At 45.9% G+C, this 15,082-nt stretch overlaps 2 long non-coding RNA genes and 1 pseudogene across 2 annotated transcripts; all 3 read left to right on the top strand.

Moving 5' to 3' along the window:
* The window catches only part of LOC121846934, a 39,925-nt pseudogene that overhangs the window by 8,487 nt on the left and 16,356 nt on the right, over positions 1-15,082 (top strand).
* On the top strand, positions 8,165-8,421 carry LOC121846936. Its single transcript, XR_006083935.1, has 3 exons — positions 8,165-8,203; positions 8,309-8,366; positions 8,398-8,421. It is a non-coding gene; the product is annotated as an uncharacterized LOC121846936 (long non-coding RNA).
* Positions 9,434-9,952, top strand: LOC121846935. Its single transcript, XR_006083934.1, has 3 exons — positions 9,434-9,468; positions 9,564-9,650; positions 9,726-9,952. It is a non-coding gene; the product is annotated as an uncharacterized LOC121846935 (long non-coding RNA).

Here is a 15,082-nt window from a genome sequence, read left to right as displayed (position 1 = left end):
GGTTCAGGAACAAAATCTGTTTCACTGCTGAGACGCCCTGGTTCAGGAACTCAATCTGTTTCACTGCTGAGATGCCCTGGTTCAGGAACTCAATCTGTTTCACTGCTGAGGTGCCCTGGTTCAGGAACTCAATTGGTTTCACTGCTGAGGTGCCCTGGTTCAGGAACTAAATCTGTTTCACTGCTGAGGTGCCCTGGTTCAGGAACTAAATCTGTTCATGTTTGACCCAGTGGGTTTGACACTGGGTCGTCTGACTTTATCTGCATCTCAGAAAGCATGTTAACATGTCTGCTATGTGTGTGACTAAATGCTGGTGTCTATTTTATATGTATTTTTTATTTTATTTAACCTTTATTTAACCAGGGAGGCCAGTTGAGAACAAGTTCTCATTTACAACTGCGACCTGGCCAAGATAAAGCAAAGCAGTGTGACAAAAACAACAACACGGAGTTACACATAAACAAACATACAGTCAATAACACAATAGAAACATCTATGTACAGTGTGTGCAGATGTAGAAGAGTAGGGAGGTAAGGCAATAAATAGGCCATAGAGACAAAATAATTACAATTTAGCATTAACACTGGAGTGATAGATGTGCAGATGATGATGTGCAAGTAGAGATACCGGGGTGCAAAAGAGCAAGAGGATAAGTAACAATATGGGGATGAGGTAGTTGGGTGTGCTATTTACAGACTGGCTGTGTACAGGTACATTGATCGGTAAGCTGCTCTGACAGCTGATGCTTAAAGTTAGAGAGGGAGATATAAGACTCCAGATTGATTTTTGCAATTCATTCCAGTCATTGGCAGCAGAGAACTGGAAGGAAAGGCGGCCAAAGGAAGTGTTGGCTTTGGGGATGACCAGTGAGATATACCTGCTGGAGCGCGTGCTACGGGTGGGTGTTGCTATGGAGACCAGTGAGCTGAGATAAGGCAGGACTTTACCTAGCAAAGACTTATAGATGACCTGGAGCCAGTGGGTTTGGCGACAAATATGTAGTGAGGGCCAGCCAACAAGAGCATACAGGTCACAGTGGTGGGTAGTATATGGGGCTTTGGTGACAAAATACAGGTTGCAGTGGTGGGTAGTATATGGGGCTTTGGTGACAAAACAGATGGCACTGTGATAGACTACATCCAGTTTGCTGAGTAGAGTGTTGGAGGCTATTTTGTAAATGACATCGCATTTAAAAAGTCAAGGATCGGTAGGATAGTCAGTTTTACAAGGGTATGTTTGGCAGCATAAGTGAAGGATGCTTTGTTGCGAAATAGGGAAGCCGATTCAAAATTTTATTTGGGATTGGAGATGTTTTATATGAGTCTGGAAGGAGAGTTTATGTTATGATATTGTTTAGGACGTTGAGCATGGCTGAGGTGCACCCATGACCAGCTTGGAATCCAGATTGCATAGTGGAGAAGGTACGGTGGGATTCGAAATGATCTGTTTGTTAACTTGGCTTTCGAAGATTTTCGAAGGGCAGGGCAGGATGGATATAGGTCTATAACAGTTTGGGTCTAGAGTGTCTCCCCTTTGAAGAGGGGGATGACCGCGGCAGCTTTCCAATCTTTGGGGATCTCAGACGATACGAAAAAGAGGTTGAATAGGCTAGTAATAGAGGTTGCAAAAATTTTGGCAGGTTATTTTAGAAAGAGAGGGTCCAGATTGTCTAGCCCAGCTGATTTGTAGGGATCCAGATTTTGCAGCTCTTTCAGAACATCAGCTGTCTGGATTTGGGTGAAGGAGAAGGGGGGGCTTGTGTAAGTTGCTGCAGGGGGTGCTGAGATGTTTGCCCGGGGTAGGGGTAGGGGTAGGAGTAGGGGTAAGGGTAGCCAGGTGGAAAGCATGGCCAGCCGTAGAAAAATGCTTATTGAAATGATCAATTATCTTCGATGTATTGGTGGTGACAATGTTTCCTAGCCTCAGAGCAGTGGGCAGCTGGGAGGAGGTGCTCTTATTCTCCATGGACTTTACAGTGTCCCAAAACATTTCGGAATTAGTGCTACAGGATGCAAATTTCTGTTTGAAAAAGCTAGTCCTTGCTTTCCTAACTGACTGAGTATATTGGTTCCTGACTTCTCTGAAAAGTTGCATATCACCGGGGCTATTCGATGCTAATGCAGAACGTCACAGGATGTTTTTTTACTGGTCAAGGGCAGTCAAGTCTGGGGTGAACCAAGGATTATATCTGCTCTCAGTTCTACATTTTGTGAATGGGGCATGCTTCTTTAAGATGGTGAGGAAAGCACTTTTAAAGAGCAACCAGGAATCTTCCACTGACGGGATGAGGCAATATCCTTCCAGGATACCCGGTCCAGGTTCACCAATGTAACAAGAGCAGTAAAAATACATGTTTAGTCATACCCATACGGTCTGACCCATAGGACTCTGTTCAGAAGTAGTGCACTATGTTTTACCAGAACCCATAGGACTCTGTTCAGAAGTAGTGCACTATGTTTTACCAGAACCCATAGGACTCTGTTCAGAAGTAGTGCACTACATAAAGGATATTTTACCATTTGGGACACAGGGCGAGTAATCATGATATAACTAAGCAATACGGCGGGGGATGTGTGGTATATGGCCAATATACCACGGCTAAGGGCTGTTCCTAGGACACAGTACTTAGTCGTGGTATATTGGTCATATACCACAAACCCCTGCTGTGCCTTATTGCTATTATAACTGTTTACCAATGTAATAAGAGCTGTAAAAATACATGTTAGTCATACCCATGGCACACGGTCTGATATATCACGGCTGTCAGCCAATCAGCATTCAGGGATCGAACTAACCATTTTATAATCACCAATGAGAAACCAGAGAAAACTGACCTGCCGTGTGTGTGTGAGTGTTTGTGTCTTTTGTGTGTCTGAACAGTGTTGCTCCCTTACTGAAGACTGGTTTTCTGATGTGGGCCCTCCTCTGGGCTTAACAACCTACTGCCAGGCAATTATCATATGTATCTGCAGAGAACAACTGGTCAGAGAGTATGAGTGTGGGCATGCGTCTGTGGGCATGCGTGTGTGTGTGGGCATGCATGTGTGTGTGGGCATGCGTCTGTGGGCATGCGTGTGTGTGTGGGCATGCATGTGTGTGTGGGCATGCGTGTGTGTGTGGGCATGCGTGTGTGTGTGGGCATGCGTGTGTGTGTGGGCATGCGTGTGTGTGTATATGTAACAGCATGCTTCTCTACCAATCCGATTCTTTTCCATCTTAATGAAACATGGACATCCTCACACATTGTCTGAGTAGCTGGCATATCAAATCAGTTCAAGCACAGCACGCCTATTTACTCCACTGTGTGTGAGGAGAGGGGGAGAGATGTCTTGGCCTAGACCACTGTTTCTCACAGCCATTGTATGGACATCTGGGTTTCCACTACCCCATAGAGAGAGAGAGAGAGAGAGAGAGAGAGAGAGAGAGAGAGAGAGAACCCATTGCCCTTTATGGTTCTGGGGTCCCCTCACCAACCAAGAATTCACAAAATGGGACAAACACCAAATTGAGACTCTGCATGAAGAATTCTGCAAAAATATCCTCAGTGTACAACGTAGAATATCAATCCAAATCCAGAAAAGAGCCGTTAAATTCTACAACCACCTAAAAGAAAGCGATTCCCAAACCAGAGAGATGAACCTGGAGAAGAGTCATGTAAGCAAGCTGGTCCTGGGGCTCTGTTCACAAACACAAACACACCCCACAGAGCCCCAGACAGCAACACAATTAGACCCAACCAAATCACGAGGAAACAAAAAGATAATTACTTGACACATTGGAAAGAATGAACAAAAAAACAGAGCAAACTAGAATACTATTTGGCCCTAAACAGAGAGAGTACACAGCGGCAGAATACCTGACCACTGTGACTGACCCAAAATTAAGGAAAGCTTTGACTATGTAGAGACTCAGTGAGCATAGCCTTGCTATTGAGAAAGGCCGCCGTAGGCAGACATGGCTCTCAAGAGAAGACAGGCTATGTGAACACAGCCCACAAAATTAGGTGGAAACTGAGCTGCACTTCCTAACCTCCTGCCAAATGTTATGACCATATTAGAGACACATATTTCCCACAGATTACACAGATCCACAAAGAATTCGAAAACAAACCCATTTGAATAAACTCCCATATCTACTGGGTGAAATACCACAGTGTGCCATCATAGCACAATCATGTGCCATCATAGAAAGATTTGTGACCTGTTGTCACAAGAAAAGGTCAACCAGTGAAGAACAAACACCATTGTCAATACAACTCATATTTATGTTTATTTATTTTCCCTTTTGTACTGTAACTATTTGCAAATCATTACAACATTGTATATACACATCATATGAAATGTCTTTATTCTTTTGAAACTTCTGTGAGTGTAATGTACTTCTGTGAGTGTAATGTACTTCTGTGAGTGTAATGTACTTCTGTGAGTGTAATGTACTTCTGTGAGTGGAATGTACTTCTGTGAGTGTAATGTACTTCTGTGAGTGTCATGTTTACTGTTATTTTTTATTATTGTTTAATTCACTTTGGCAATGTAAACATATGCTTCCCATGCCAATACAGCCCTTATATTGAACATTGAAATTGAATTGAAATTGAATTGAGCGAGAGAGAAGTGGAGAAAGAGATGGACCAGAGAGAGAGAGAGAGAGAGAGAGAGAGAGAGCTGGGGTAGGGCTGTAAATTGAGCTCATGGTTAGTCTAGGTCACTGTGTCTGTCGGTTCAGGCTCCATATGATTCACGATCACACAGACACACACACACAGACACATATGCACACATACACACACAAACACACAAATACACACCCACACACACAGTTCACAGACCTGCTCTCAGGAACATAAACCTGCTTGCAGAGCTTAAGGTTTATTTTCACTTTGTTCTGAAAACAGGGAGCGGCCTAGTCCCACCTCGCACACCAACATCTGAATGATATACTCCTAAAAAGCTGACTTCATAAACATCATGATGTTATGTATCTACGTATTGGATGTATGTAAGTGCAGTACTGGGTTTCCCCTACCCCTGAGAGAGACAGAGAGATGGGGGGGGGGGAGACTAAGACAGAGATGAGGAGAGACAGAGATGAGGGGAGACAGAGAGATGGGGGAGACAAAGACAGAGATGAGGGGAGACAGAGAGATGGGGGAGAGACAAAGACAGAGATGAGGGGAGACAGAGATGAGGGGAGACAGAGAGATGGGGGAGAGACAAAGACAGAGATGAGGGGAGACAGAGATGAGGGAGACACAGAGATGGGGGGGAGACTAAGACAGAGATGAGGGAGACAGAGAGATGGGGGAGAGACAAAGACAGAGATGATGGGAGAGAGAGACAGAGAGATGGGGGAGACAAAGACAGAGATGAGGGGAGACAGAGATGAGGGGAGACAGAGAGATGGGGGGGGAGACTAAGACAGAGATGAGGGGAGACAGAGATGGGGGAGACAACAGAGATGGGGGAGAGACTAAGACAGAGATGAGGGGAGACAGAGATGAGGGAGACAGAGAGATGGGGGGAGAGACTAAGACAGAGATGAGGGGAGACAGAGAGATGGGGGAGAGACTAAGACAGAGATGAGGGGAGACAGAGATGAGGGAGACAGAGAGATGGGGGGAGAGACTAAGACAGAGATGAGGGGAGACAAGAGATGGGGGAGACTAAGACAGAGATGAGGGGGGGAGGGGAGACTAAGACAGAGATGAGGAGAGACAGAGATAGACCAGAGAGAGAGAGTGAGAGAGGGATGCATGGGTATGCGTACGTGTCTATATTTGTTGACAGAAACAGAAAGTTGTTTAGTCTGGGTCGATTGACCTCTGTCCTCTCCCTCCCTGACCAGTAACTTCTGACCTCTAACCTTCAACCCCTTCCTTAGCGATGGATGTCCTGGTGACGGAGCTCAACGTTCTGCTGAAGCTGCTGGACAACGAGACTCTGAGCTTTCCTACTGAGGAGAAGAAGACCTCTGTTAGGAACCTGCTGAAACAACTACAGCCCACAGGTAGGAGACTGCAGACAGACAGCTACAGCCACAGGTAGGAGACTACAGACAGACAGCTACAGCCCACAGGTAGGAGACTACAGACAGACAGCTACAGCCACAGGTAGGAGACTACAGACAAACAGCTACAGCCACAGGTAGGAGACTACAGACAAACAGCTACAGCCACAGGGAGGAGACCACAGACAAACAGCTACAGCCTACAGGTAGGAGACTACAGACAGACAGCTACAGCCCACAGGTAGGAGACTACAGACAGACAGCTACAGCCCACAGGTAGGAGACTACAGACAGACAGCTACAGCCCACAGGTAGGAGACTACAGACAGACAGCTACAGCCCACAGGTAGGAGACTACAGACAGACAGCTACAGCCACAGGTAGGAGACTACAGACAGACAGCTACAGCCCACAGGTAGGAGACTACAGACAGACAGCTACAGCCCACAGGTAGGAGACTACAGACAGACAGCTACAGCCACAGGTAGGAGACTACAGACAGACAGCTACAGCCCACAGGTAGGAGACTACAGACAGACAGCTACAGCCACAGGTAGGAGACTACAGACAGACAGCTACAGCCCACAGGTAGGAGACTACAGACAGACAGCTACAGCCCACAGGTAGGAGACTACAGACAGACAGCTACAGCCCACAGGTAGGAGACTACAGACAGACAGCTACAGCCCACAGGTAGGAGACTACAGACAAACAGCTACAGCCCACAGGTAGGAGACTACAGACAGACAGCTACAGCCCACAGGTAGGAGACTACAGACAGACAGCTACAGCCACAGGTAGGAGACTACAGACAGACAGCTACAGCCACAGGTAGGAGACTACAGACAGACAGCTACAGCCCACAGGTAGGAGACTACAGACAGACAGCTACAGCCACAGGTAGGAGACTACAGACAGACAGCTACAGCCCACAGGTAGGAGACTACAGACAGACAGCTACAGCCCACAGGTAGGAGACTACAGACAGACAGCTACAGCCACAGGTAGGAGACTACAGACAGACAGCTACAGCCCACAGGTAGGAGACTACAGACAGACAGCTACAGCCCACAGGTAGGAGACTACAGACAGACAGCTACAGCCACAGGTAGGAGACTACAGACAGACAGCTACAGCCCACAGGTAGGGAGACTACAGACAGACAGCTACAGCCACAGGTAGGAGACTACAGACAGACAGCTACAGCCCACAGGTAGGAGACTACAGACAGACAGCTACAGCCACAGGTAGGAGACTACAGAGGTATAGACCAGACCTGGATTCAAATTATATTTGAAATTGTTCAAATACTTTTAAGCTTTTGCTTTAGTCTGCCAGAGTGCCAGATGGAAGGGGGTTTGTACAGGCAAACTCATTCAAGCACAGATGCTTGAATTTGTTTAATTATTATATTTAATTTTTTATTTAACCTTCATCTAATTAGGTCAAAATGATTTCAAATAGTAATTGAACCCAGGTCTGATATAGACAGAGATAGACAGATAGGAACAGAGACATCACAGATAAAGTGAAATCAAACAATATAATATCTTTCTAAAAATGTGTTTAAACAGCATGTTTTGTCTCAGTGACAGGACCAGACTACTTGTCCATGAACACGTCAGTCTACAGACACGGCACCAGCTTTGTGGAATCCCTCTTCGAGACCTTTGGTGAGTTTGGTTCTCGGAGCGATACTAACTTTATTTGAACAACCAGAGCATCAATAAAGGAGAAGTTAAAGATTTTACAACCGTTTCTCCTGGCTCATTTTTAGGGTGAGCAACTGCCTAACTTCAAGTTGTAAAATCCTGAACTTTCCCTTTAACTGTCTTCTACCTCTGTCCAGACTGTGACCTGGGGGAGCTGAAAGACATGACAGAGGACAGGAAAGAGAAGCAGGACACACACACAGAGACACACACTGACACAATACCCTCAAAACAGGTGAGCTACACATTACACACATTTACTGTTCCTGTGTGTTCATACATGTGTTTTTGTGTGTGTCTATGAATCTGAAGTACTGTATATCAATCCTAGTAACCATTGACTCGTTCCCCTCAACAACAATGACGCTCTGGAATTAAATCATAGCTGGCCCATTTGGAGCATAAGCTGTGATATCACCCTGTACATAAAGGGGTGGGGGGTGGGGGGTGACAGAGGTATGGCTGTAAGGGAGGATGACAGAGAGGTATGGCTGTAAGGGAGGATGACAGAGAGGTATGGCTGTAGGAGGGAGGATGAGGATGACAGAGGTATGGCTGTAAGGGAGGATGACTGTAAGGGAGGATGAGAGGTATGGCTGTAAGGGAGGATGACAGAGAGGTATGGCTGTAAGGGAGGATGACAGAGAGGTATAGCTGTAATGGGGAGGATGACAGAGAGGTATGGCTGTAAGGGAGGATGACAGAGAGGTATGGCTGCTAAGGGAGGATGACAGAGAGGTATAGCTGTAAGGGAGGATGACAGAGAGGTATGGCTGTAAGGGAGGATGACAGAGAGGTAGCTGTAAGGATGGAGGATGACAGGATGAGGTATGGCTGTAAGGGAGGATGACAGAAGGGGAGGATGACAGAGAGGTATGGCTGTAAGGGAGGATGAAGGGAGGATGACAGAGAGGTATGGCTGATAAGGGAGGATGACAGAGAGGTATGGCTGTAAGGGAGGATGACAGAGAGGTATGGCTGTAAGGGGAGGATGACAGAGAGGTATGGCTGTAAGGGAGGATGACAGAGAGGTATAGCTGTAGGATGACAGAGAGGATGACAGAGAGGTATGGCTGATAAGGGAGGATGACAGAGAGGTATGGCTGTAAGGGAGGATGACAGAGAGATGGCTGTAAGGGAGGATATGGCTGTAAGGGAGGAGGGAGGATGACAGAGAGGTATGGCTGTAGGGAGGGAGGATGACAGAGAGGTATAGCTGTAAGGGAGGATGACAGAGAGGTATGGCTGTAATGGGAGGATGACAGAGAGGTATGGCTGTAAGGGAGGATGACAGAGAGGTATGGCAGTAAGGGAGGATGACAGAGAGGTATGGCAGTAAGGGAGGATGACAGAGAGGTATGGCTGTAAGGGAGGATGACAGAGAGGTATGGCAGTAGGGAGGATGATAAGGGAGGATGAGAGGTATGGCAGTAAGGGTGGATGACAGAGAGGTATGGCTGTAAGGGAGGATGACAGAGAGGTATAGCTGTGACAAGGGGAGGATGACAGAGAGGTATGGCTGTAAGGGAGGATGACAGAGAGGTATGGCTGTAAGGGAGGATGACAGAGAGGTAGAGAGGTATGGCTGTAGGTATGGGAGGATGACAGAGAGAGCTGTATGGCTGTAAGGGAGGATGATAGAGGAGAGGTATAGCTGATGAAGGGAGGATGACAGATGGCTGAGGATATAGCTGTAATGGGAGGATGACAGAGACAGAGAGGTATAGCTGTAAGGGAGGATGACAGAGAGGTATGGCTGAGGGAGGATGAGGGAGGAGACAGAGAGGTATGGCTGATAAGGAGGATGACAGAGAGGTATGGCTGTAGAGGGAGGATGACAGAGAGGTATGGCTGTAAGGGAGGATGACAGAGAGGTATGGCTGTAAGGGAGGATGACAGAGAGGTATGGCTGTAAGGGAGGATGACAGAGAGGTATGGCTGTAAGGGAGGATGAGGTATGGCTGAGGGAGGATGAGAGGTATGGCAGTAAGGGAGGATGACAGAGAGGTATGGCTGTAAGGGAGGATGACAGAGAGGTATGGCTGTAAGGGTGGATGACAGAGAGGTATGGCAGTAAGGGTGGATGACAGAGAGGTATGGCTGTAAGGGAGGATGACAGAGAGGTATGGCTGTAAGGGAGGATGACAGAGAGGTATGGCTGTAAGGGAGGATGACAGAGAGGTATGGCAGTAAGGGAGGATGACAGAGAGGTATGGCAGTAAGGGAGGATGACAGAGAGGTATGGCTGTAAGGGAGGATGACAGAGAGGTATGGCTGTAAGGGAGGATGACAGAGAGGTATGGCTGTAAGGGAGGATGACAGAGAGGTATAGCTGTAAGGGAGGATGACAGAGAGGTATGGCTGTAAGGGAGGATGATAGAGAGGTATGGCTGTAAGGGAGGATGACAGAGAGGTATGGCAGTAAGGGTGGATGACAGAGAGGTATGGCAGTAAGAAAGATTTGAACAGGACAGACAAGACAGATGGTTCTGGAGTGTAGTGCTGTCTCTTTCTCTCTCACTCTCTCTTGTTTTCTTTCTCACCCTCTCTCTTTCCCTCTCTTTCTCTGCAGCTGCAGGGCAGTTATAACAAGTCCCTCTATCTGTCAGTCAGTGTCCGTACTTCAGTCTCCTCTGAGACCTGCTACAGCTCCCCACTGAACTATTACCAGTCAGTGAGAGAGAAGGAGGAGGGGAGAGGGAGAGAGAGGGGGGGGGTTGGACCAAGGGAGAGAAAGAGAGAGCGAGAGGGACCGAGAGAGAGAGAGGGGGGGTTGGACCAAGGGAGAGAAAGAGAGAGCGAGAGTTGGACAAAGGGAGAGAAAGAGAGAGAGAGGGGGGTTGGACCAAAAGGAGAGAAAGGGATAGAGGGAGAGAGGGGGGTTGGACCAAGGGAGAAAGATAGAGCGAGAGGACCGAGGGGGTTGGACCAAGGGAGAGAAAGATAGAGCGAGAGGGACCGAGAGAGAGAGAGAGAGAGGAGGGGGGGGTTGGACCAAGGGAGAGAAAGATAGAGCGAGAGGGACCGAGGGAGAGGGAGAGAGAGGGGGTTGGACCAAGGGAGAGAAAGATAGAGCGAGAGGGACTGAGCAGAGAGAGAGAGAGAGAGAGGGGGGGGGTTGGACCAAGGGAGAGAAAGATAGAGCGAGAGGGACCGAGGGAGAGAGAGAGAGAGGGACGGGGGGGGTTGGACCAAGGGAGAGAAAGATAGAGCGAGAGGAACCGAGGGAGAGAGAGAGGGGGAGGGTCCTCCAAAGTGTTATATGATCCTCCATAGTGTTTGATGATCCTCCATAGTGTTAGATGATCCCCCATAGTGTTAGATGATCCCCCATAGTGTTAGATGATCCCCCATTGTGTTGATGATCCCCCATAGTGTTAGATATTCCCCATAGTGTTAGATGAACCCCCATAGTGTTAGATGATCCCCCATTGTGTTGATGATCCCCCATAGTGTTAGTTGATCCCCCATTGTGTTGATGATCCTCCATAGTGTTAGATGAATCCCCATTGTGTTGATGATCCTCCATAGTGTTAGTTGATCCCCCATTGTGTTGATGATCCTCCATAGTGTTAGATGAATCCCCATTGTGTTGATGATCCTCCATAGTGTTAGTTGATCCCCCATTGTGTTGATGATCCTCCATAGTGTTAGTTGATCCCCCATTGTGTTGTTGATCCTCCATAGTGTTAGTTGGTCCCCCATTGTGTTGATGATCCTCCATAGTGTTAGATGATCCCCCATTGTGTTGATGATCCTCCATAGTGTTAGTTGATCCCCCATTGTGTTGATGATCCTCCATAGTGTTAGATGATCCCCCATTGTGTTGATGATCCCCCATAGTGTTAGTTGATCCCCCATTGTGTTGATGATCCTCCATAGTGTTGATGAACCCCCATTGTGTTGATGATCCCCCATAGTGTTAGTTGATCCCCCATTGTGTTGATGATCCCCCATTGTGTTGATGATCCCCCATTGTGTTGATGATCCCCCATAGTGTTAGTTGATCCCCCATTGTGTTGATGATCCCCCATTGTGTTGATGATCCCCCATTCTACACGTATTTTACAAGTGACCTAGCTTTGCACAGTGTGTGTGTTTGTGGTGTGTGTACGTTCATGCGTGTGTGTGTCTGATTCGTAGAACCATTGCAAACAAACTGTTGTTTTTCATGTGTGGTTACATGTGTATTGGTATGTAATGTGTCATATAAGTGCAGTACCTGTGTTTACCTATCCTATAGAGCAGTCCAGACTCCTCTCCCCCCCGCTCCTCAGAGACCCCTCCGCCCCTGCCCACCACCCCCCCTCCTGAGGCTTACTATGAAGAGGCAGTACCTCTCAGCCCTGGCAAGCAGCCAGAGTACATCACCACACGTGGGAGCTCCAGCCCTCCTAACTCCATAGAGGATGGTTACTATGAGGATGCAGACAACAACTCTCCTTCTACCTGCATCAACGGACGACAACGCAAAAACTCCTGTGAGTCAAACGTTGTAGAAAACATATCCTACAGGACCATTCATAGCTTCTGGTCTGTGTGGTTACAACTCCCTTTCCAGGGTGACATTGACGTTTTGTTCTTTGTAATAAACATGTGCAGATGTATGTATGTATGTATGTATGTATGTATGTATGTATGTATGTATGTATGTATGTATGTATGTATGTATGTATGTATGTATGTATGTATGTGTGTGTGTGTGTGTGTGTGTGTGTGTGTGTGTGTGTGTGTGTGTGTGTGTGTGTGTGTGTGTGTGTGTGTGTGTGTGTGTGTGTGTGTGTGTGTCTTTTCTACAATCGAGAGAGAAGTGTGTTAACATTTCACTCCTAAAGAGATTTTTAAGAATTGTATTCCTTAACACAGACAACTGTAGTTTCTTCTGATTGGTCACAGTCTAATTGTAGTTTCTTCTGATTGGTCTCAGTTCAACTGTAGTTTCTTCTGATTGGTTTCAGTCTAACTGTAGTTTCTTCTGATTGGTCACAGTCTAACTGTGGTTTCTTCTGATTGGTCACAGTCTAACTGTAGTTTCCTCTGATTGGTCACAGTCTAACTGTAGTTTCTTCTGATTGGTTTCAGTCTAACTGTAGTTTCTTCTGATTGGTCACAGTCTAACTGTAGTTTCTTCTGATTGGTCACAGTCTAACTGTAGTTTCTTCTGATTGGTCACAGTCTAAATGTAGTTTCTTCTCATTGGTTTCAGTCTAACTGTAGTTTCTTCTGATTGGTCTCAGTTCAACTGTAGTTTCTTCTGATTGGTTTCAGTCTAACTGTAGTTTCTTCTGATTGGTCTCAGTTTAACTGTAGTTTATTCTGATTGGTTTCAGTCTAACTGTAGTTTCTTCTGATTGGTCTCAGTTTAACAGTAGTTTCTTCTGATTGGTCTCAGTCTAACTGTAGTTTATTGGTCTCAGTCTGTAGTTTCTTCTGATTGGTCTGTCTAACTGTAGTTTCTTGGTCTCTCCCTCTCCCCAGACAATGACTCTGATGCTCTGAGTAGTTCCTATGAGTCGTATGAGGAGGATGAAGAGGAAAGGGGAGCAGGACCAGGGTCCAGGCTGACCCACCACTGGCCTAGTGATGAGAGCTCCATGCTCCCTGTCAGAGACTGTAGGATATGTGCCTTCCTGCTGCGAAAGAAACGCTTTGGACAGTGGGCCAAGCAACTGACTGTCATACGGGACAACAGGCTACAGGTACACACACACACACACACACACACACACACACACACACACACACACACACACACACACACACACACACACACACACACACACACACACACACACACACACACACACACACACACACACACACACACACACACACACACAATCCTTAACCCCTGTGTTCTCTCCTCCAGTGCTATAAGAGCTCTAAGGACGTGTCCCCGTATGTTGACCTGCCCCTGACCCTTTGCACTGTTGTCTACGCCCCTAAAGAGGGACGCAGGAAGAGACATGAGCTGAGGTTCTCTCCACCCAGTGGAGAGGCTCTGGTCCTGGCTGTGCAGAGCCGGGAGCAGGCACACAGGTGGCTCAGGGTGAGGACAACACACACACACACACACACACACACACACACACACACACACATACATACACACACCTGTCACACACACACTTTTCCTTTCCCTTTCCACATCCAGGTGTGTGTGTGTGTGTGTGTGTGTGTGTGTGTGTGTGTGTGTGTGTGTGTGTGTGTGTGTGTGTGTGTGTGTGTGTGTGTGTGTGTGTGTGTGTGTGTGTGTGTGTGTGTGTGTGTGTGTGTGTGTGTGTTCTCAGGTGGTCCGTAAAGTGAGTCAGGGAAAAGGACCAGAAGAGTCCACTTCTCCCATGATGCCCAGAAAGACTGAGCTGGACAAGGTGTGTGTTACACTAGAGTCAGTGTGTGTTACACTAGATTAAGTGTGTGTTTGTGTGTAGAAACCCAATAGAATCCACAGCCTAAATACATAAAACATCTACAGAAAAATAACAGAACAACAGAATAATAACAGAACAACAGAATAATAACAGAACAACAGAATAATAACAGAACAGCAGGATATTAACAGAACAACAGAAGAATAACAGAACAACAGAATAATAACAGAACAACAGAATAATAACAGAACAACAGAATAATAACAGAACAACAGAATAATAACAGAACAACAGGATAATAACAGAACAACAGGATATTAACAGAACAACAGAAGAATAACAGAACAACAGAATAATAACAGAACAACAGAATAATAACAGAATAATAACAGAACAACAGAATAATAACAGAACAGCAGAATAATAACAAAATAATAACAGAACAACAGAATAATAACAGAACAACAGGATATTAACAGAACAACAGAAAAATAACAGAACAACAGAATAATAACAGAATAATAACAGAACAACTGAATAATAACAGAATAATAACAGAACAACAGAATAATAACAGAACAGCAGAATAATAACAGAATAATAACAGAATAACAGAATAATAACAGAACAACAGGATATTAACAGAACAACAGAAAAATAACAGAACAACAGGATAATAACAGAACAGCAGAATAATAACAGAACAACAGAATAATACCAGAACAACAGAATAATAGCAGAACAGCAGAATAATAACAGAACAACAGAATAATAACAGAATAACAGAATAATAGCAGAACAGCAGAATAGTACCAGAACAACAGAATAATAACAGAACAGCAGAATAATAACAGAACAACAGAATAATAACAGAATAATAGCAGAACAACAGAATAATACCAGAACAACAGAATAATAGCAGAACAACAGAATAATACCAGAACAACAGAATAATACCAGAACAATAACAGAACAACAGAATAATAGCAGAAC

Source organism: Oncorhynchus tshawytscha, linkage group LG08 (genome assembly GCF_018296145.1).
Source record: "Oncorhynchus tshawytscha isolate Ot180627B linkage group LG08, Otsh_v2.0, whole genome shotgun sequence".
In the NCBI taxonomy this organism is placed as follows: domain Eukaryota; kingdom Metazoa; phylum Chordata; class Actinopteri; order Salmoniformes; family Salmonidae; genus Oncorhynchus; species Oncorhynchus tshawytscha.
The sequence above is the reverse complement of the archived record's forward strand: the minus strand, read 5'-3'. Positions and strand labels throughout refer to the sequence as shown.